Source organism: Gambusia affinis, linkage group LG11, assembly GCF_019740435.1.
Source record: "Gambusia affinis linkage group LG11, SWU_Gaff_1.0, whole genome shotgun sequence".
Classification (NCBI taxonomy): domain Eukaryota; kingdom Metazoa; phylum Chordata; class Actinopteri; order Cyprinodontiformes; family Poeciliidae; genus Gambusia; species Gambusia affinis.
In genome coordinates this window covers 8,211,398-8,233,140 of record NC_057878.1, presented here as the reverse complement: position 1 = coordinate 8,233,140, position 21,743 = coordinate 8,211,398, and the positions used below count along the sequence as shown (strand labels likewise).

Genomic DNA, 21,743 nt, shown 5'->3' with positions numbered 1-21,743 from the left:
CTATCTTAAACATTTGAGCAAACCTTATTTGTTTCTGTATTTTTACATATTTTCCCCCCTTTCAATTAATTGACTTATTTATTTTTACTCATTTTAAGACCAGATCAAACTGACTGACTTTAATACACTAATAAAGCTTAAGTTTCTGGTCTTGATCTTACACACAATGTACTGTGAAGTAAAAGGGAAATGATACTTGGTTGTCAAAGATAAAAAAACTAAGAACTAAAAAGTTTAGCTCCCTTTACTCTCATCACCCTAAACCTCTGTGTAATTCAATCTCAGTAGTTTTTCAGAAAACATTTAGTAAACAAACCAGGAACACAGCAGACTGGTCAGAGATACACTGGTGTAGGTTTCTGTATAATTGTCTAAATCTGGTAAACGTTTCTCAAAAGACCTGCAGCTGAAATTGGAGCAAACGATTGGCTCTACAAACTATCAACTCAGAATATGACCAGTGACCAGTGAACGATGTCCACTTTAACCTGTGACTTTAAAGGCTTCGACCAACTTTATTACAATTTGAAGATAACAAATTCAGAATAAATATTTTCATTTATTTCTACTGAAACCATTAAATGTAGTAGTTTTCTCATTCTCAGTAAACAAATGTTAAATTCTAGATTTATGCTTTGTGTTATAAATCAGGTATTTATGGGTCAGGAGACTGACTGAGTCTCAATGCCAGGAGCCAAAACAGCTTTTAAAGACAAGTTCAGCTCTATCCCTCAACCACTGATGCAAATTAAGACTCCTGCAACAAAGGTCACCTTGACAGAAGCCCATGTCTTCCTGTGTGTGTGCAGATCTTCGTTCTTCAAGCTGGGTCGTAACACAATTTTCTTCTTTTTTTAACAATATTCTTCTTGCAGAGAGAAGGGGGGAAATACATAAATCAAAGGTAACGAGGACAGGATTTGACGAACGGGCTGCTTGCTCTAACCACACAGCCTACTGAGACTGCTGTGTGCTTGATCAACATAGATATTTCAAGGGTCCATCGGCAGCCAAGAGATTCTCAAAAGCTCCTCCGATCGTTCATTGGTACCAAGACCACTCTCCAGGACTTCTCTTTGTGTTCCAGTCTCTGGAGCTCCTCAGTTGATCTCCCGACAAGTTTTTCTGTGGATTCTCTATGCCTTGGAGTTGACAACTTGATAAGACTGTCCACAAGTTCTTCTGTTGGGTCTTCATCGTTCCTCTTCTGGGAATATCTCATGTTTCTTCACCACTGTAATACTCCAGTTCACTATACAAAAGTTGCTGATGTTGGTCATCTTCTATAACTTCTTCTTCTAAAGCCCATGAATGTCCAGTATAGAAATGTTTGTTGGTTTTCGTATTTTAATAAAGTAGACCCGTGATGTGTTGCAAATGGTGGTTTAATGATGAATTTCACTAGAAACAGAAGTCCAGGCATCCAAGGTGAGCAAAGAAGCCAGAAACTCAGGCACTGGTAGCACTGGACACTAACAAGGCACCGACATGACAAAAGCCAATGACAAGTACCCCATGTGGAAATACAGACAAAGATGGGATTCAATACAAAAGGGCTAAACAGGGAACATGAGACACAGGTGGGAACAATCAGGGTCCGACACAGGAACTAAATTAACTGGAAAACAACAGAGAAACCTAAATCCTCACAGTTCCCTTGGACGACCACCAGGTCACTCATTTGTTTTTTATTGTGTCGTTTTTTGATTAAACTCTCTTGTGTTGATTAGCCTCCTTCCCTCAGGTTACCCAACCTGCATTCTGCAACAGTTGTTCCTCTTTTTGTCCGATTTTCTCATCTGATTATTCTGTCAGTTCGACCTTTACAAATAAGTTCATATACATAAGTTCTTTCGTTATTATTCTTCACTGGACTCTTCTGCTTTCTGCCTGCCTCCTTTGACTTGACCTGCATTCATTTGTTGTAAGTTATTCATTATTTTATTGAAGTATTACATTTTTTAATATTTTTTGAAATCTAACAATAACAGCAGTGTGACAGTCAGACAGTGAAATCCAGAGAGAAATTGAAGCTACAATGTCAGAAATAAGTCCTAAGTGACTCTTGCATAGAACATTTCTGTCATTTACTGGAAGGCAGCATAAAAAACATTTCTTAATTGGTTTAAAAACTGTCAGTTTGCATTTTCTTTAAGTAATCTGATATTGATATAATCTGTTTTATATCAATATATTTTTCAAATAAGAGGAATGCCTTAAACTTCATGTGAATTGAAAAAAAGTTATTTAAAGAAATAAATTGACAAGCTGGTTTTGCAGTTTGTTAGAAAATTATTTTACTGAAAATGTGTTCATGGTGTTGAAGCAAATGATGTTTCCTAATGTGTTAATTAAATGTAAATTTATTCTAGTTTGAGTTGTCTAATTTAAAGGGAATGATGCTTTCTCTGTAATTTAAGCATTAAACATCTAAATTATCTGTAAGGTTGTAGATTGTCACTCTCAAAAACAGTATTTGGTTTTAACTGTTCTGCATTCTTAAAACTTGTAACTTCCTCATGAAAAACAATTTTCACAGTTTTCATGTAGTTCTGTTTTTACTGCAGATAAGACTTCAGTCAAACCAATGGAGGAAATTTATGATAACGTTGATTCTGTCTGCAACATTTCAGAATGCGACAGAGGTAAGAATGATCTCTGAGAAAAACACAAACATGTTTTAATATCATCCAGGAGAATGAATGGTTTTGAACTATTTGTTTTTTAAATCTTTTATCAATTAAAATTTTAGTTTATTCTTAGTTTACTTTATATGTTTTTCTATTACTCACAGACTTTATTTGTAGTAATATGACAATATTTTAGTTTAATTATGTTGCTTTTCTAGTTTTATGCCAACTGAAAAATAAACCATAAAAGATTCACGTTTGGACTTTGGGACTTTTGCCTATGAAACTTCAGCTCAGTGCAGCAACAGACTCATGGACTGAACTTTTATAGGATGTTTGGTTTGACAAACAATCCCAGTACAAATGGTATTGAAATAAATTGTCCTTGTTAAGGTTCTAGCAGGTCTAAGAAGAGACTCATTGTGGGTCTGATCTCTTTGGGGATCCTGAGTGTTGGTCTCCTTATTGGACTCATCAGACTTGGTTTTCTCAGTGAGTTTTGTTATTCATTTATCTCCTATCAACCTGCTCTGCTTCACTTTCATGGCTTTAAATAAGTTTATTTAAGAGAAGGAATAATTTCATAAATGATTACCATCACAACAATAGAATGGCTGAAAGAATTCATGACTCATAATTTTTCTATATAATACATTCAAATTAAAATGTCTCATCAGAATTTTATGTGAAAGAAAATTATTTATTTTTTTATTAATGATTCAAAACATTTTTACAGATAGAAAAACTGAAAGGTGTGGTGTACAAAACTATTCAGCTGGGACAATTTGTGGAACCACCTTTTTTGCTACAAGTCTTTTAGGGTTTGTCTCTACCAGCTTTGATATGTTCAGAGTTATGTGTAGTGATAGTTGATAAGTATTTCTCAAACCTACATAAAAAGAGAACCACAGATGACATTTATGAGTTTTCAAACCAAGCTTCTGCAGAAGGTGAAGACACAACAAACTATTTCTTCAAGGTGTTTCCATGCGTTCTGACTCTGCAGAGCCTGTCTTTTTATAGGAGGAAAGAAAGGAGTCGTGAAATGTGGAGAGTGATAAATAAAAGAGAGCTATTCTGAAACAAGGAAGAACTTCATTCAACATGCAAGCAGTTTAAGGAGAATCCAAGATAAGAAGCAGCTGCAGCTTCAAGGTTTAGCAAGAAGCAAGTTTTGTCTTTCACACAGTTTAACATATTCTTCCTCTCTGGGGTTTGAATACTAAACCTTTAAAAGAAGAGTAAACTGGTAACTACTTATGTAAGAATGATAAATAATTATTCTACATAGTTTTCACCACATATTGTTTTGCATTTGGCTAAAAGTTAAATTTGGTCTCATCTGAAAAACAACCATAAGTACTTCTTATGGGTTTCTTTTGCTCTTCCATAGAACCACATTTGTGCAGTGATGACTAGTGGTTGTCTAGACATTTAACATGGATCTTATTTCACCAGAGTCACCACCTGTTGGCTGCATCAATGCTCTGCTTGTTCTGTAAGTTTAGGTGGACAGCCTTGTCTTGGTAGGTTTACAGTTCTGCCATACTCTCTCCATTTCCATGATGGATTGAAAAGTCCTCTGTTCAAAGCTTAAATCTTTTTATAGCCTAGGCTTCCTTTAAGCTTCCACAACTTTCTCTGACCTGTCCTGTGTTCCTTGGACTTCATGATTATTGCTAATATTTCTTAATTGAGGCGTCACAGAGCAGCTGGATTTTTACTGAGATCAGATAATTACACACAGATTGACTCTAGTCAGTCGTTAGCAAATCATCAGGCAACTTCTGAAGGCAATTAGTTGTCAGAAAATAAAGTTGAATACTTTTGCATGTTGCACTTTTTGTTTTAATTTGTTAAAAATGTTTTGAATCGTTTATAATGTTCGTTCTACTTTACAGTTCTATACCGCTTTTGTGGTTGTAATTTGACAAAATATAGAAAAGTTTGAAAGGTATAAATACTTTTGAAAGCCGATGTATTTCCTTGAAATTACATAAAAGTTTTAGCAGATTCTCTGTTTCATTTTTTTTCTGTGACAAACCCTTTGGAAATGATTGCCTTGCCTATAAATGGGAAAAAAATAATGTCATCAAAATCCAGAGTAGCATAGGTTTTCTCAGTGTGTCGACTATTTTTTTGAATAAGTAAACATTTTATCAGGCTTAAACAAACATGTTTTGCATTTCTGATATATTTTACTTTAAATTATTTCAGCTCATGCATTATCCAGCTCAGCAGCAGGTCTCTCTGGTACGAAAGACAATCTGACTGATTGTCTCCATGACAGTAATGAATTTCTGCCTTGACTAAAGAAAAGACCAGTTGAATACTCTTGGAGCGGTCTAATGAAGTGATCAGGCTTCAGAGTTTGTCAAATAAGTTGTGAGAACAGCTTATTTATAGAAAGTTAAAATCCATGCAGGCTTTGGTTTAGTTGGTTTTATGATAGTTCATAACAGACTGATGAAGTAAAACTATATTATAAAATCTAAATGATTTTGACTGTTTTCTTTGAACAATAATATATATATATATATATATATATATATATATATATATATATATATATATATATATATATATATATATATATAAATATATATATATATAATTTTTTTGTTACTCTAGAGAAAACCTGTCCTGATGGATGGAGGATGTTCAGCTTTTCTTGTTATCTCCTCATTACTGAGACTGGTTCTTGGAATAAAGCCAGATTGGACTGCAGGAACAAAGGAGGAGATCTGGTGGTGATAAACAACGATGAACAGGTGGTGATCACAGTGTGGATTCATTTATGTTTGCAAATCAGATTCATACTTTCCTATTATCTTTAAGATAAACATTGTGCTATAAAATGTTTCCATAATGTTTCTAGAATTTGAATACAATCTACAGACATTTCCAATAATTACATATTTTAAATATGTTCTACATACAGCAGTAGTTCTGTCTCTAATGCCTATTGCTGCTTTGAATTTGTTCACTTTTTTCTGTTTTGATTACTGATAAGTACTTTTCCTTGAACCTAAATAAAGAACCACAGACAACGTATATATGAATTTTATGATAAAGCTTTTGCAAAAGGAATTCTCGAACAGCTTCTCCAAGCCGTTCAGAAGAGTTCTGATCTCCTTCCACGAGCTCCTGTTTTATTGTCAAAGAAAAACAGCCAAGGGGCAGTTAGTAAAAACAACAGAGGTCGTAAAACATGTAACCTAAACAACCAGCAACCCATTTCCAGGTGTGATAACTAATCTGCGATCTGAGCCCGGTTCAAATCTCGGTCAAGCTGTTAACAAAACAAAATACGACTGCTCACAGGCAGTTTAGAGGGCTTTCTGGTTGATAAGAATTTAGGGTCTGAGAACACAGAATTAACAGGCAAGCCTGACCTCCAGGTCAGAAGATAAACAGACACTTTAAACAGGAAGAGAAGAGAACACTTTAAACAGACTGAATTTGAACTAAAGTAATAACAAAATGATAATACCGAAAATTCTCTAACATTCCCCCCTTTTTATCATTTTACGACATGTGTGTAAACCTTATGCAAAAGCCAAGTATAGAAAAGAAAAATGGAAAAGAAGAAAAAAACAATAAATGCAAGAATTTTTTTTTTTTTTTTTTTCTAACCTAAACAGAACATACAATGAATAAATCAAATATAATGTATTAAATGAAAAATAAAAGAAACAGCAAAAATCAAATGCAGTTTTTCTTTCATCCAAAACACCACTTGTTTTCACAGTTTCGGTGTAGGAGTCATTCAGCAAATGAAGTTATCTGTTTATTGATTACAGAAATTCATCATTGTTCAGAAAATCGTCAGAAACTTGGAACAAGTCATCTTCAGTCGACTCATAAGACTGTTTTAAATCTTCCAGCTCATATAGAGCGTCAGAAATAGTTCCTCTAGTTCCTGTTTTAGGCACACATAAATACAGCATTGGGCCAATGATCTACCATGTTTCTCAGTTCAGCCATTTCTTTCATAGTGCCATTGGCCAGCTGGTATGTGATGTTGATTAGTCGCAGTAATCCGTACCTGTTTATCTCAACGTGGTCCTGAATCTCTCCTAGACCAACCCACGGAAAAAGACTTTGCATGAATTTTTTCTCCACCGTTCCAAATCCGGAATTCCCATGGAACTCCAGTATGTGTTGTGAGGCCTCCCCATCTTTTGACCTCTGACGTAACTGTTCGTTTTGTGAGATCAGGTGTAGATCATTCTAAGGAACCAGCAGCACAGTCCTCCCCAATTTTTCGGCAAGAACATGTATGCTTCATTTCCGCATATAAAGTACCAGTCTGCCAACATCCCCTGGCACTATGGCGCTACACAGTGTTGTCTCCTGTTTCCTCTTTGTCTTATGCGTGATGTTGAAACTCCTCTCCTGAAGTAGGTTGTCACAGTCTGGGTTTTCCTTCCAGACTTTGCAGTGTGGAGTCGTCTGTTGACCCCTGCATGCTGTGCAGGTGATGAAATCCTGTGTCGGTTCGCAGTAGGTGTAAACTCTGTTACACAGGTTCCAGGGCACCGTCCCTAGAACAACATGTCCATTATTATAAACACAGTTCCCTCGAGATCCTGGTTTGGCTCCTGCTAACGATATGATCTCTGGTATTTTCCATACAGTTTGTGAGATTTAAAGATTGAAATAGGCTTTGCACAGCCTCCCATCCGGAGGTCAACTGAATAGTCCTCCTCACTGGTCTGTCTCCTCTTATGCTTAGAACATAGAGACACATCTGTTTGTCGTCAGTAATGTTACCTGGTCGTAGACCTGAGTTATGTATGGAAACCGCATCTGCACACACGTAGCAGTTCACAGCATGTCCCTCATAAGCGGTTCTATTCATCAGCTTCCACCACAGATTCGTACTGTAGTCATGCGGATGAAGCTCAGGCTCGTTTCCTTCTCCAAACATCAAAGATACAGCTGTCACAATACAGTAGAAAATCCATCTGGCATATGGAGTTTCCATTACTGCTCGGCGTGCAGGGATGTCAAAAATCCCCAAACTAAAGGAGTGAGAATCTTAGCGTTTCTTCACCGGGTTCCAGACGAACTACAACTATAATGTAGCCCCCCTGTTTACCCCGGGAGCTTTTTAAAAAGCTCTCCTTCCTCTCTACTCCGACTTTAGGGATCAAACATTCTCTGTAGCTTGCAGTGACTGAGATGAATCCATGTGGGTCTTTCAGCAATCTTTACGGCTGTTGGTGTGGTCATCAGCACCTGGAACGGTCCTTCCCACCGTGGACTCGCCCAGTTCTTTCGTTTGATGACCTTTATGTAGACCCAATCACCTTGCTCGATTGGAGTGGCCTCCTGTACAGGAAGAGAATCAGAAGGCAGTAAATTCGCACTGGACAGCTTTTTGTAAGTCTGGAGCAAATAGAGGCAATCTGTAAGCTCTCCCATGAATTATTTCAAAAGGTGTTAGACCATCAGCTGTCGGGGTGATCCTCATATAAAGCTTCACCAAATCTAAGCATTCAGGCCAGGCCCGGCCAGTATCTGCCATGCATTTTCGTAATCTGCTTTTTACAGTTCCATTGGCTCTTTCAATGAGGCCGGCACTTTGTGGTCTGTACGAACAATGATTTTTTAATGTCATTCCTAAATGAGTAGCCATATTTTGTATCACCTTGTTTACAAAATGTGGTCCATTGTCACTATAAACAGTTTGTGGGATGCCATGTGTTGGAATAATAGTTTTACAAATAGCCTTAGCTACTGTTAAAGCATCTGCATGCTTTGCTGGCACTATTTCAACCCATTTAGAAAAAGCATCAATCATCACCAGGCAATATTTGTATGGCCCACTTTGTGAAAGTTCAATAAAATCCATATGCATAGTTTGAAATGGATAAGATGGTTTCGGGAACCTGCCTCGTTTTGGCCTTATGTTTCCCTGAGAATTATATTTCACACAGACTGGACATGCAGTACAAAAATTTTTTAAGTAAGAATTTAAACCATATGTTGTGAAATGCTGTTGTATTATAGTTTCCATCCCCCCTGTTGACACATGGCATTGCCCGTGTGTCACAATTGCTGCCGCTTTAAATAAAGATTTAGGAAGGACTGGTTTGTCATTGACTTCAAAAATGTTCTCATCATTAATTTTCGCACCCTTAGTTATCCACATCCTTTTTTCAACTGTCAGTGCGTTATCCTGCATGTCTTTTAGTACTGCTTTGTCTATCATTTGTTGTTCTCCTTCAGTCTGTGCTGAGAAAGCTCCTTTCCCATGCTTCCCTGCTGCAGCTTCTTTAGCAACTTCATCAGCTAGTCTGTTCCCACTTGAAACTTCATCTTTTCCTGTTGTGTGAGCTGCGCATTTACATACAGCTAGTTTAGTTGGCAGTTGTATTGCTTGTAAAAGATCTTTAAGCAAAGATGCATGCGTTACTGGTTTCCCAGTAGATGTTGTCATTCCTCTACGCTCCCATTGTGCAGCAAAATAAAACAGTGTAGAGAAAACATACTGGCTATCTGTGTACACTGTCAGGTGCTTGTCCTTAGCCAGTTCGCATGCCCTTGTCAAAGCAATCAACTCTGCTGCTTGTGCAGAATGAGTGTTGGAAATTCTTTCTGCTTCTATTATTTCGTTCGGCAAAGCAACAACAGAATAACCTGTCTGGTTTTTACCCATAGGGTCCTTTGAACATGACCCATCAACAAACCAGACTTCTCCTATTTCTAATGGGGTGTCCTGTAGATCTGGCCTAGGAAGCTGCAAGTGCTCTGTAGCTTCTAGGCAGCTGTGTGGCGTTCCATCACATGGTAATGGAAGCAAAGTAGCTGGATTCAGAATCGTACACCGTTTTATTATAATGTGTGGTTGTGACAAAAGTGTCGCCGTGTAAGAAAGGTGTCGTGCTGGTGAGAGCAAATTCATTTTGCTCTGCAAAAGTAGAACATCTACAGCGTGTGGAACTAACAGCTCCATTTTGTGAAACAAAACTATGTCAGCCGACATGTTTACTGCTAACGCTGCTGCACAGACTGCTTGCACACAATCTGGTAAAGACTGAGCTACCGGATCTAACCTTTTTGAGTAGAACGCTAACGGTTTCAGCTTATCACCATGATTTTGTAGTAACACAGAGGTCATAAATCCGTTCTTGCAGTCTACAGTTTGAACAAAGGTTTTTTTATAGTTTGGAAGAATCAAAGTTGTTGCTTGCATTAGTGCTTGTTTTAATTCAACAAATCTTTTTTCAGCTTCTGGATTCCAAGTTATTTTGTCAGTCATAGCCATTGGGGTGCTATGAATCAAATCCTGAAAAGCCTGAGTTTTTTCAGCATAGTGTGGAATCCAGGCTCTGCAGTAATTACAAAGTCCAAGAAAAGACATCATTTGCTTCTTAGTTTCTGGTTTAGGTGCTTCAGAAATTGTCTCTTTTCTCGCTTTTTGTATCTGCTTTTCCTTTAGGTTTCCCAACCTATGGCTCGTGGACCCTACGAGGATCCTTAACAGTGGTCCTGCTGTACAGGACTCAGAGTTTACTGGGACAAACTGAAATAATTTGTCTAATATTGAACAGAAAAGCCTCTAAAACTTTCTTTTCTGGCTAGATAATATGTGAAAAGGGTTAGTAAGAAAGCAGGTCTTCATTGCAATAACAGTGTATAACAATAGTATGTGTGATACACTTATCTTTTGATGTCTCCTTTCTGTCCCATTTCTCCCTCCTCCTCTTGGGTCTGGCGTCGCTGGGGTGCAATCCTCCCTCCCCCCTTTAACTCACTCTGCAGTTTCTGGTGTTGGATCTTGAGTTGTCCAGACTGTCCCTCTGTCAATGTCCAAACATCTCACAAATGAAACAAGCATCAAATAGTTCAGTTTGTTGTCTTCGTCTCTGAAGCACATTATCTTTTCCTTCTCCACGCTGATATCAGGGAGTAGATCAGCGGAGATTGTAAGAGTTCAGTTGCATTTTAGTGTCTGGATGTGATGGAACTCTTCTTTGTCTTCTTGATCGCTGTCAGAAGCTGGTGATGAGGGAGGGACTTCATTTGATCCATTGCAGGACAGCTTCGAGTTGAGGTCAGAGGTCAGATGCACCGCAGCGAGGCTCAGACAAAGGAAAAGGAAAGAAGCAAATAGGAGTCAATGAGGGTTTATCTTTCTTTTTGTGTTTTTTATTTCTAAATATCTCATGTATATCTTTTCTCTCTTTTGATTTTATAGTTTTAGCCACTTATTACCCAACATTATTTATATTTTATAATTCTAAATCATTTAGAACACATATAAACATGAAACATGTTTAACCTGTAATCTCTTTATATTCTTTGCCATGTTAGATTTTAAAATGTAGACTGTAAGTTAATTTAATTAACTTAGGTCGAGTGAACATCTTATCAGAGACCAGTGAATTACTTAAGTTTGTTGATCCTTAATGCTGAAGCTGTGAAGCCAGCGAGCAGCCCTCCTCTCATTTTGGAATTTAAGTGAGATATGAGGCTGGATAAAGTCCAGGTCGGTACCATACTCTGATCGCTGACCCCTCCAGACATACAGCCAAAGGATCATAGCACCAAGTTGGTGTTTTAACCTTTTGTAATTATGCTACCCAGTAATCTATGCAGTATAAAACATTGTTCTCTGAGAAGAAATGTTTTTTCCTTTTTTTTATTGTTTCATTTAATTTCTCATCAAGTTGTTTTTGCACCTGTCAAAAATCATTTACTTAAACTTCCCTCTTTAGGAAAGTCATAACTCCTTTTCAAATCGTAGACGAAAGTTGTCCACATCTTCGCCAACTTTTTGTTTAATTCCTGACAGATGACTATAATTTGCCCTTTTACGAAAATTTGTTCTAACTCTCTCACACAATCTTTCACAGCAACATGAATTGTAACACAAACAGAGACACAAAACACAAAACAATTAGTCAGATTTGTGGTCAGTCAAAAAATCATCAGTCACCAATTTTCAGTCAGTCCTCATCATTTTCTTTACTCCAATTGTTTATCAAATTTTACTGAAGCTTCAGGAATTTTCCAATGTTGTTTTTTTTTTTTTTTTAAATATTTGTCATGTTATAATTTAATTAATTTTTAAACACTAGTCTTTAGGAACCTATTTTAAATAACTTGTGCGCATAATCATCCTGTGGATCATTTAGGATGTTCATTGTTACATGCAATTGATTGTAGTTCATTTCTGTCTCAGGTAAGTCCAGTTGTCCTCAAGCTTCTCTGAGAAGCTTTCCTGGGACATGAGGATTGTCAGCTGGCTTTAGATCATATGAACAGTAGATTTTTTTTTTTTTTTTATGTGTACAATGCTACCATGAAATCTGGACAGCATGTATTTCTCATCTCCGTTGAGGCCCTCAGCGAGTGAGGAATTACAAGAACTTGTGTTTCCCATTATTTAAATCACTTGCAATTTTAGCTTGAAAATTTTTTGGTATTTTGTGCTTTCTCAGAGAAAGTGCTGTAAATCAGCGCTCAGTGCCTTCTGAAAAACAGGCTTCTACTTGGAGCCTAGCTTCCAAGCGGTTTTTCACTTTGGATCCTAATTCCGAAGGCAGAGAGGTTTACTCCCAGAGAGAGAAGCACCATTCACTCCTTCATACACACACATCAACAAAGCAGCAGACAAAAACACCAATATCAACACAGCAATAACAGAACAGTATTACAAACTTCCTATCTTACGTGAGGACTTACCCTTAAGGAGCGTCCTGTAAATAAGGCGGCTCTAAAAGCCGTTCCTTTTGCCTTTAGTTGAAACTCAGTCAACTGGGACTCTAACCCTTCTTTAGTCAAAATAATATTTGACAAGGACTTTAACCTTTCTTTAGTCAAGCTGGTATTTGACAAGGACTCAAACCTTCATTTAGTCAAGCTGGTATTTGACAAGGACTCAAACCTTCATTTAGTCAAACTGATATTTGACAAGGACTCAAACCTTCATTTAGTCAAACTGATATTTGACAAGGACTCAAACCTTCATTTAGTCAAACTGATATTTGACAAGGACTCAAACCTTCATTTAGTCAAACTGATATTTGACAAGGACTCAAACCTTCATTTAGTCAAACTGATATTTGACAAGGACTCAAACCTTCATTTAGTCAAACTGATATTTGACAAGGACTCAAACCTTCATTTAGTCAAACTGATATTTGACAAGGACTCAAACCTTCATTTAGTCAAACTGATATTTGACAAGGACTCAAACCTTCATTTAGTCAAACTGATATTTGACAAGGACTCAAACCTTCATTTAGTCAAACTGATATTTGACAAGGACTCAAACCTTCATTTAGTCAAACTGATATTTGACAAGGACTCAAACCTTTTACGGAATTTAAGCTTCTAGCAGGACTCCGACATCCTTTTGTTACGGAACTTGCGACTGTGTCTCGCAGGACTCCGCCGTCCTTTTGTTTTAAAATTCACCTACGTTTCTGTAGTTGTCTGGTTGTCCAGTCGGATCTCGTCTCTCCGCCGTTGACAGACAAAGTCGGACATGCGTCGCTGGCCCAGCGAAGAATTTGCTTCCTGGGTCTTTCTTTCCAGGTCCAGTTGACTCTGGCCGTGCACGGATTCAGCGCGTCTTCCTCTGCCTGGCAGCGGGGGAGGAGAGATCCCGGGTTTCGGCACCAAAATGATAAGTACTTTTCCTTGAACCTAAATAAAGAACCACAGACAACGTATATATGAATTTTATGACAAAGCTTTTGCAAAAGGAGAATTCTCCGAAACAGCTTCTCCAAGCCGTTCAGAGAGAGTTCTGATCTCCTTCCACCCGAGCTCCTGTTTTATTGTCAAAGAAAAACAGCCAAGGGGCAGTTAGTAAAAACAACAGAGGTCGTAAAACATGTAACCTAAACAACCAGCAACCCATTTCCAGGTGTGATAACTAATCTGCGATCTGAGCCCGGTTCAAATCTCGGTCAAGCTGTTAACAAAACAAAATACGACTGCTCACAGGCAGTTTAGAGGGCTTTCTGGTTGATAAGAATTTAGGGTCTGAGAACACAGAATTAACAGGCAAGCCTGACCTCCAGGTCAGAAGATAAACAGACACTTTAAACAGACTGAATTTGAACTAAAGTAATGACAAAATGATAATACCGAAAATTCTCTAACAATTACTTGCCAAAACAATAATATCAAAGATGAAGTGAGTAGATAGAAACTTTTTTAATTTATGAAGAGACAAAGCTTTGTAAACACACTTTGCCCTGTGTGAGAAAACAGTGAGTCTTTAAAGCTAAAAACTGGTTGTGCAATTTTATGCAAATTAATTCAGCCACAATGTGTCATATTTAGTTTGAGTTTTCTTAACCAACACTGAAAGCAGATAAAGGTTTAGTTTTTTCTTTTTGGGGTTTTTTTTTGTAAAACACAGAAGTGTGGAAATTGCTTGCCAGAGAGGGTGTGTGTAAAATTCCAGTTTAGTTAAAATGGTTGCTTTTAATTTAAATAGGATTTTGATTATTTTTAAAAAGACATATATTAAAATTAGATTCTTTTATTTATTAACTGAATACGTTTTATGACCGGGCCCTCTATGCCCAAATAATAAAGCTCATGATAATTTAAGTTTACAACATAGACATGCCCGCAACAGCAGAGCTTACAAGTTTCACCACCACAGAAAGTGACCATGTCATTCTGAAATCCATCTGACATGAAGTACAACAAACCAAGAGAACAACAGAAATATCAGGCTACTGTCACTAATGATGAAACGACACAAATTCAAATCATTTCAGAACTGCGGGTAGGATCGGATCATTTTGACACTTTATCAATTTCAGTTCAGAGCCTGAAGCCTGGTTGACTTGTTGAACCAGCACGCAGCAGCGCGTTGAAGCGGGAACACAGAGAAGATGCTCTTCCAGGCGACTCCAATGTAAACCTTATCTGTAAACGCTACTGCTGTCGTGGTTCAAAAACGCACTCAACCTGAAATGTTAAAAGTTAAGAGCCTTCAGTCCCTGACATCACCTCTGTGCCACCGATACAGAGAGAAAAGATGTTAGCTATTCGGCTGGGCTGATCCAATTTACAGTCACTCTACAGTTAACTCACACATTGTGAATAATGTCAGAGTTGCTTCCTGTAACCAGTCCGGCTCTTTCGCTGGGCTGGAAGTTTTGGCGAGTCTGAATCGCTGCAAACAAAAAGATCCGGTTCAATTTACAAGACGAGGAACAAAATGTGCGTCCAGTTTTTGGCTTTTCCTTGGTTTCTTTTAGAATAGTAAATTTTCAAAATGATCAATATATCCGGATTACAATTATAATATACAGACACTGTGTTGTGATTCAAGTCTTAAAGCAATATTTTTTATGCTGTTTCACAGAATTTTGTTCTTACGATTTCTGTGAACTCACCTTGGATTGGTTTGAGTGAAGAAACGGAGGGATCCTGGAAGTGGGTTGATTGCACTGCTCTGAGTTCTGAGTAAGTTTTTCCTTTTATAGATTAATCCTGACTATGAACCAGAATGGAATCACTTTACTTTAGTTTGTACCAAGATTGGTGTTTTATTCTGTATAAAAACATTTGAGTTGTGCTGATGGATAAAATAATAGCAGTCCAACATTACAAATCAGATCAATCATGGGTTTGATGGAAACTTGTATTTAATTTATAATTTTTCTACATTATTAGAGTAACAGAAAATATACAGTCCTAGCTGCCATGATATGCATGCTATTGATGCTCTGTAATTAATTTATTAATTGACAATGTTGTCTTTGGCTGGGTGAACAAAATCCTGCCTAAGATCAATAGCTGTTAGTGATCAGTTGCACACTGCTGGCGGATGTTTAGTGATCTACGGAGCAGAAAGCTGACGTCACTGTTTCTCCCTACATCCAGTGGGTGGCGCATGTTGCTACAATCGATAGTATTCACACTGACACACCCGCAAGAAGGAAACAAACGCACCCAGTACAACACTTCATTCTATTGGCTGAGAGGTTGCCAGGCAACTGTGCCAAAAGTTAGTTTTATGTTTCGTAAGTAAGGAGAGACTATATCTGACCGCAAGGAGAAGTTTTGAGAAGCACAAGCGTTACAAGTTTTGAGAAGATAGACATGAAATCCTGCTTTCAAAATAAAAATGTAAGAAAAATTATTAAAAGTTTAGAGAACAAAAGACAAACAAAACAAAAAACAGAACAAAATCCTGTTTCCAGACAGAAAATGTGTGCTCTTGGATTATGACAGGAAAATTCCCCCATAGTTTATTACAGAAATAAGATTTTACAAAGAAAACATAGTACACGTTAATCCAATTAACATTCAAAAATAAAAGGATTAGAGCTGGTTAAGTGCCGCTCCAGCAAGTAAACAAAAATAATAGCAGTTATGACTTGTAGATAAATTATCTACAAGTCAATCTAGATTGATTAGAGCCAATCAAGTGCAGTCAAACTGTGAGGCAGAACTAAAGGCCTAAAGGGCCTTTAAATGTTACCACTATATTACAACTTTGTTCTGCCAATAACTACGACTTTCTGATAATATTTTGACTTTATTAGTATGACTGTATTCTTGTAATATTATGACTTTATTCTTAACCTGGATAAAGATTAAGAACTTGGACCTATAAGAGTTAAACCCAGAAATAAAAATTTGATACAGACAAATACAACATAGAAGTAGAATATTTAGTTATTAGCAGCAATAACTCAGCTGATGGTCAATTCAGGAAGGTGTCACAGCTAAACAGAAGCATCAGGCCAAATAAAATTTCTTTGTAAAGAAAAAACCCCTGAAATAATCAATAAAATTTAAAATTGTGATCATAAACACACTTTTTGGAAACACTGCAGTTATTTTCAACAAAACTTTGTTTCTCTTTCAAAAGTAAAGAAATTGAATCCTTCAAATAAAGGAAGTTGTTGTGCTGATGGAAACCGTGTATCATTTATTTATCTTCTATACTCCAAAGCCAACTGCAGTGAAGAACATCAAAACTTATAAGCTACCATTTTGTTTCTGATTGTTGTGAAAGATAATCTGTGAAATAACTCTCTTGTTTACAGACTTAAAAAGTTCTGGGCACAGGGCCAGCCTGATAATGCTGGTGGAAATGAGGATTGTGTACAGATCTGGAGAAACCTGAATGCATGGAATGATGATGACTGTGGTAATTCTTTCACATGGATCTGTGAAAAGGCTCCAATGTAATGATGGGTAAATATTAGTGGTTGCTTTCCAATTGAGGCTAATTTTAAGCTTTACGTTTTGTCCTCCACTGCAGATTTTATATTATAGATACAGTGCAGTAGCACCAAGTGTTATTTCTTTAAAAACACAAATTATCCATTTGCAGATTAGATTTAACTGTAATTTCTTTCACAAAAAAAGCTTCTTAAATATGGATGCACAGCCTATTGTTGCTTTCAGTCTGCTGTCTGCTTCATTGTAAAGCTTGTTGAAATTAATCCTGTCATCTGTAACATCTAGCAGTGTGTGGACGTCCACAAAAAGGCCTGATTTTTGAGACTGCACCAAATGTTCACATCAATACTGAAAGTACAGATACCATTTAAATGGTGGAAATAGAAGAGCAAATAAAGAAAAACAATTTATCATAAGCAGAAGAAATAACAGTAAGACAATTGTTTTTAAGAAATACAGAGTGGAGAGATTATATTGTTGACCCCTCTGGATTATTTCTCAAGAACCGCGAGGACAAAAAACTATATTGTGTGTTTGGTGAGAAATTATATCATTTTCTTCTTCTCTTGTAATCAGACAGCACACAAACTAAATCATTCTCACCTTAAGACTCATCTCTGAGAGCAGCAGTTCATCTTAGTGAATATGAACACATTCCTGTCCACAGTCTGAGTGACTCACATTTACATACGATCAGGTCTCAACATTTGATCATGTGATCAATTATCATTAACTAATTTGTGATCAGTGAACTTACAACCATCAGAACAGCAAAAGGCCTCTTTTTGTTACTTAACAGAACAAAAGCTCCTATCTGCTACATTTACTGTACTGGTTACTGTCCATGTTGATGATGTCATTGGAAAGTTTTGTATGGATGATATTATCTTGAAAAGTTGGAACTGTATTTTGTAATTCCTGGTGGCTTTAAAAGGCAATTAAATAATAAACTTGCAGATTCTGGAAATGTCATTTTTTTGTATTTTGTAGGTTTTATGGCTCTCTCTCACCATGTAAAAGTTTGCATGTTTTTATTTTATTTCTTTATTTAAATAGGTTCATTTTTTTAGGGACACACTGTGATGGTGTTGTGATTTTGGTAATTACTTGTTTATAACAGAGATATTCTGTTGTCCTTCCATGGAAGCTTACAGCATCCAGACTAACGTTAAAACACTTTGAATACAGGTTGCTGCTTTGACACGCTGCCAAAACATTTGTATATATCATATTAATAAAACCCCACAAGAGAACATAAAATATTTGAAAACCAGACACCAATGACCGGACAAGTGAATCACAGCAAGTCCTCAGTATTTTTCACACATTACACACCGCATCACTTGTTCATCAACGCCATCCGTCACCACCAGATCTCCTCTGTTCCTGTAGTCCTCTCTGCTTTTATCCAATGGGGTCAAAATCCTTTGAGATGAAATGACAAGAACCGCTGAACATCCTCCATCCTGCATAGCATGTTTTTTTTCTAAAAGGAAAAATAACATTTATGTCATGATTTCAGCCGTCGAGAAGAACTTAGCCACTCAGAAAGACGGTAGAGACGAGAAACTGCTTAATTAATTTCTTCCAGTGGGATCACAAACTGACACAGACTCATGAACTGGTAGCTCAGGAAAACTCAAATGACAGACTGAAAGGACAAGGATCTACCAACACAGTAAACAAGACGAAAGACTAAATACATGCGGAACATAATCAGAGAACGAGACACAGCTGGGTACAATCAACGAGACTACAGGGGAAATGATTAACTAATAAATGGAGAAAAGCAGCACACAAGCAAAACAAAATCCCAAATCCCCACAATTTAGCTTTTCTTCACCTTGGTTACTAATTATTACTGTATTAAGAAATCAATGGGTCAATTAATCAACCATTTGTAAAGTCATTAAAATTTGAACTATAAACAGATCAGTTTGAGGATCCTGGGTCTTTAGTAACAGTTAAAAAAAACATAAAATACCCACAGATTGAGGAGGATGCAGTAAATGAAACTCTGCAGGAAGGAACTTAAACCAAAGATGGTATCAAAAGAATCTTCTGTCTTTTAGAAAATAAGTTTTTCTGACAAACACCTGAAGACTTACTTTTCTTCAACAAACTCTGAAGCCTGTTCATCTTGTTAGACATTTCTGTGAGGGTTGCATTCAGACGGTCTCTTTCTTCGGTCATTACAGAAAACTGGTCATTACTGTCCTGGAGACGATCAGTCGGATTGTTTTTGGTGTTGATGAATAAAGTATATTATTATGACATTAAAAATTATTCCAAGACGTTTTGCCGTAGTTATTGACAAGTACACAGTCCTCCTCTTCCCATCTTCCGCTTGTCCCACCATTATCAGGCTGAGAGTCGTGTCAGTTCCTGTTAGATTTATGACACCATTAGACCACGTTTCATACGACGCAACAACAGACACAAACAAACAGCTAAGATTGTGATTTAAAGCACAGAAATAAAACCACATGTAATACAGTCAACAGTCATGTTGTCTTGTATTTTTTGTATAGTATTATGTCAATGTAAAACCATCAATCACCAGATATTTCACTGACAAAAAGGCAGCCTGTTTTTTTTGTTGTGAAAGTTTCTTCTGCAGCATTTAAATGAGTATTTAGTTATAATATGTTGGGCAAACAGTGGTACAACTTTTAAAATTAGATAATGGAGCAAACAAATTAGAAAAACAATTTAAGATTAAACTGATTTTTTTTTTTTTTTTTAAAAAAGCAAAACAGTTTGGCAATTAACCTTGAACTGACAAATCAATGTGAGTTTCTGTGCTTATTTACTTTGTTACTTTATTCACTGCCACCTTTTGCTTCAGACACAGTTTGGTGTAATTTCCAAAAGGAGTATAATTAGACAGACAAATGAAACTGTGTCTAAATGTTGAATGTTTAACAGTAAAATTTCTTCATTAACGAATGGATTTCCTGTCTGATGCTCTCAGAGACGATCTCTTCAAATGGAATAATAGGATGAGTATAAACAGGCAAAGGAAATGGAGAAAGAAAAGAAGGAAAGACAGAAACGAGTGAACAAATGATCGACTGAAAAAGACAAAAACAAATGAATGAACAAACTTCAATGCTGCTCAAAAATCTTTTTTCACAAGTAAAATTTGCAATTCTTTTTGGAAGTCTGAATGACCACCTGAACTTGAAGAGTACAAAATAAAAGTGTTGGGTTCCGGGGTTTTTGTTTTTCTTTGTGGGTTTGTTGTTGTTTTCTCTTGCTGCTTCACCGTTCGTCCACCAGATGGCGCCAGAGGCTGCTTTTCTGGAGGGCGTGCATATGCTTCAATGCACCTGTCTTTGATCATCTCATTATTTCCTGGAGCTTATGAGGAGTTGACTGCCAGTACTTCGACGCCTGAGTGTTTGCCAGCAATGGTACTCTGAGCCCCCCGGAGTCTCTCTGTTAGTGATGGGCCATCTGAAGCCAGGCTTCGATGCTTGTGTCGTTTTGCTGAAAACCGCATGACTGGCAGCAAAATATGCCTCGCATTGCATGGGTCAGTGACTGCTTCATTTTGCGTGTCGGTTTTCAAAATAAAAGCATGATGAGTCGTGCTGCTTCATGGGTTATTGAATTTGATCGCGCATCAGAGGAGTATTTGTCTTCAGCAGTGGCCGAAATAAAAGGAACCTTTTGTAGTTCATCATGTGTATTAACAGTTTTGACGATGGCACTCATCAAAATGTAATGTTTGTTAATGGTTTTCTCAATGGTTGATTGTGGTATATTTTGTTACTTTTTATTTGTGTTGTTTTTATTATGTAAAACACTTTGAAACTGTATTGTTGCTGAAATAAACTTGATCGAAATGGAGCCAACAAGAGGAAAAAATCTGATATCTTGGAATGATCTCTCACAAGATTCATAAATAAAAATAATTAACCTTCTTGGAATTTGCACTATTTCTTTGTTCTGCAAAGATATATCCGTGTTGCACAGTTGAAACAGACTAAAGCTGTTGGAAGAGGAAAATTCTGGTCTGATGAGTAAAAGCATCAGATGAGAGGAATCCAAGAAAAAGAGAATTTTTGAAGAATTTTAGTTTTTCAGGAGGCAAATCAAAACTCAAAGAATACTGTCTGTCCAAAGAAGCACTGCATTCCAAATACACAAAAACAAATGTCTATTGTCAGATCAGTCAATGACAAAAGAAAACAACCTCTGACAGTCAACATATGCCTGGATTGGCTACAAATAATTATAATAACTAAAAAAAAATTTGTTAAATAGGGTTTATTTGACTCTCCTGATACTAAACACGAGTTTGACAAAAACTTTGTGACAAATCTGCATTTACTAATTTTTTTTTAACTATGTCTATTTGAGTAACAAGGCTGCCACAGTAACAACAGCAGATGTCACTAGTGAGATATGAATGAACCACCGAGTAATGAACCTTTGGGCAAAGCAATGGGCCGGGAAGCTTCATTTGGCCATCACTACTCTGTGTTTTTCTCTTCAGAAATATTCTGGGTAATTCATCTCGTTGTCCTCTCTCTTCAGGTGTTTTTTCGTGACGCTGTGGTTCCTCCTAGAGAAGATCTTGTCCTGTTTTTTTTTATTATTATTATTTCACTCTCCTCGTGACGCCGTGGATATTACCCACTGGTTGCCCGAGTTTCACCCTCACCTCTTCGGTCTGATCACAAGCATTTCCTGATTTCTTCGGCTGGCAGTCGGACCGCTCCTCTGTCCTCCCGCCACCGCAGGCTCTTCTTCCGGACCTCGCTCAGCCGAGGCTCCCATCTGGAACCTGGACCTGCTTAAGGATTTTAATAAGGAGACCAAAGCCCTGAACCCGCATTCAAACCCCTCCCAGACCGAGATCATCATTTCTACAAGTAAGATCAGTCCAATTCATCTCACAACTCCCGTTTCCAATTACCCTAA

At 37.2% G+C, this 21,743-nt stretch overlaps 1 protein-coding gene across 1 annotated transcript in view; it reads right to left on the bottom strand.

The window, feature by feature from the left end:
• LOC122840459 (CD209 antigen-like protein C) overlaps window positions 1–21,568 on the bottom strand; it is a 31,581-nt gene extending 10,013 nt beyond the window's left edge. Inside the window, exon 1 of the mRNA XM_044132907.1 lies at window positions 21,484–21,568. The gene's annotated coding sequence lies outside the window, so the exon portion shown is untranslated. The remainder of the gene's footprint in view (window positions 1–21,483) is intronic.
• Between the last annotated feature and the right edge of the window lie 175 nt (window positions 21,569–21,743).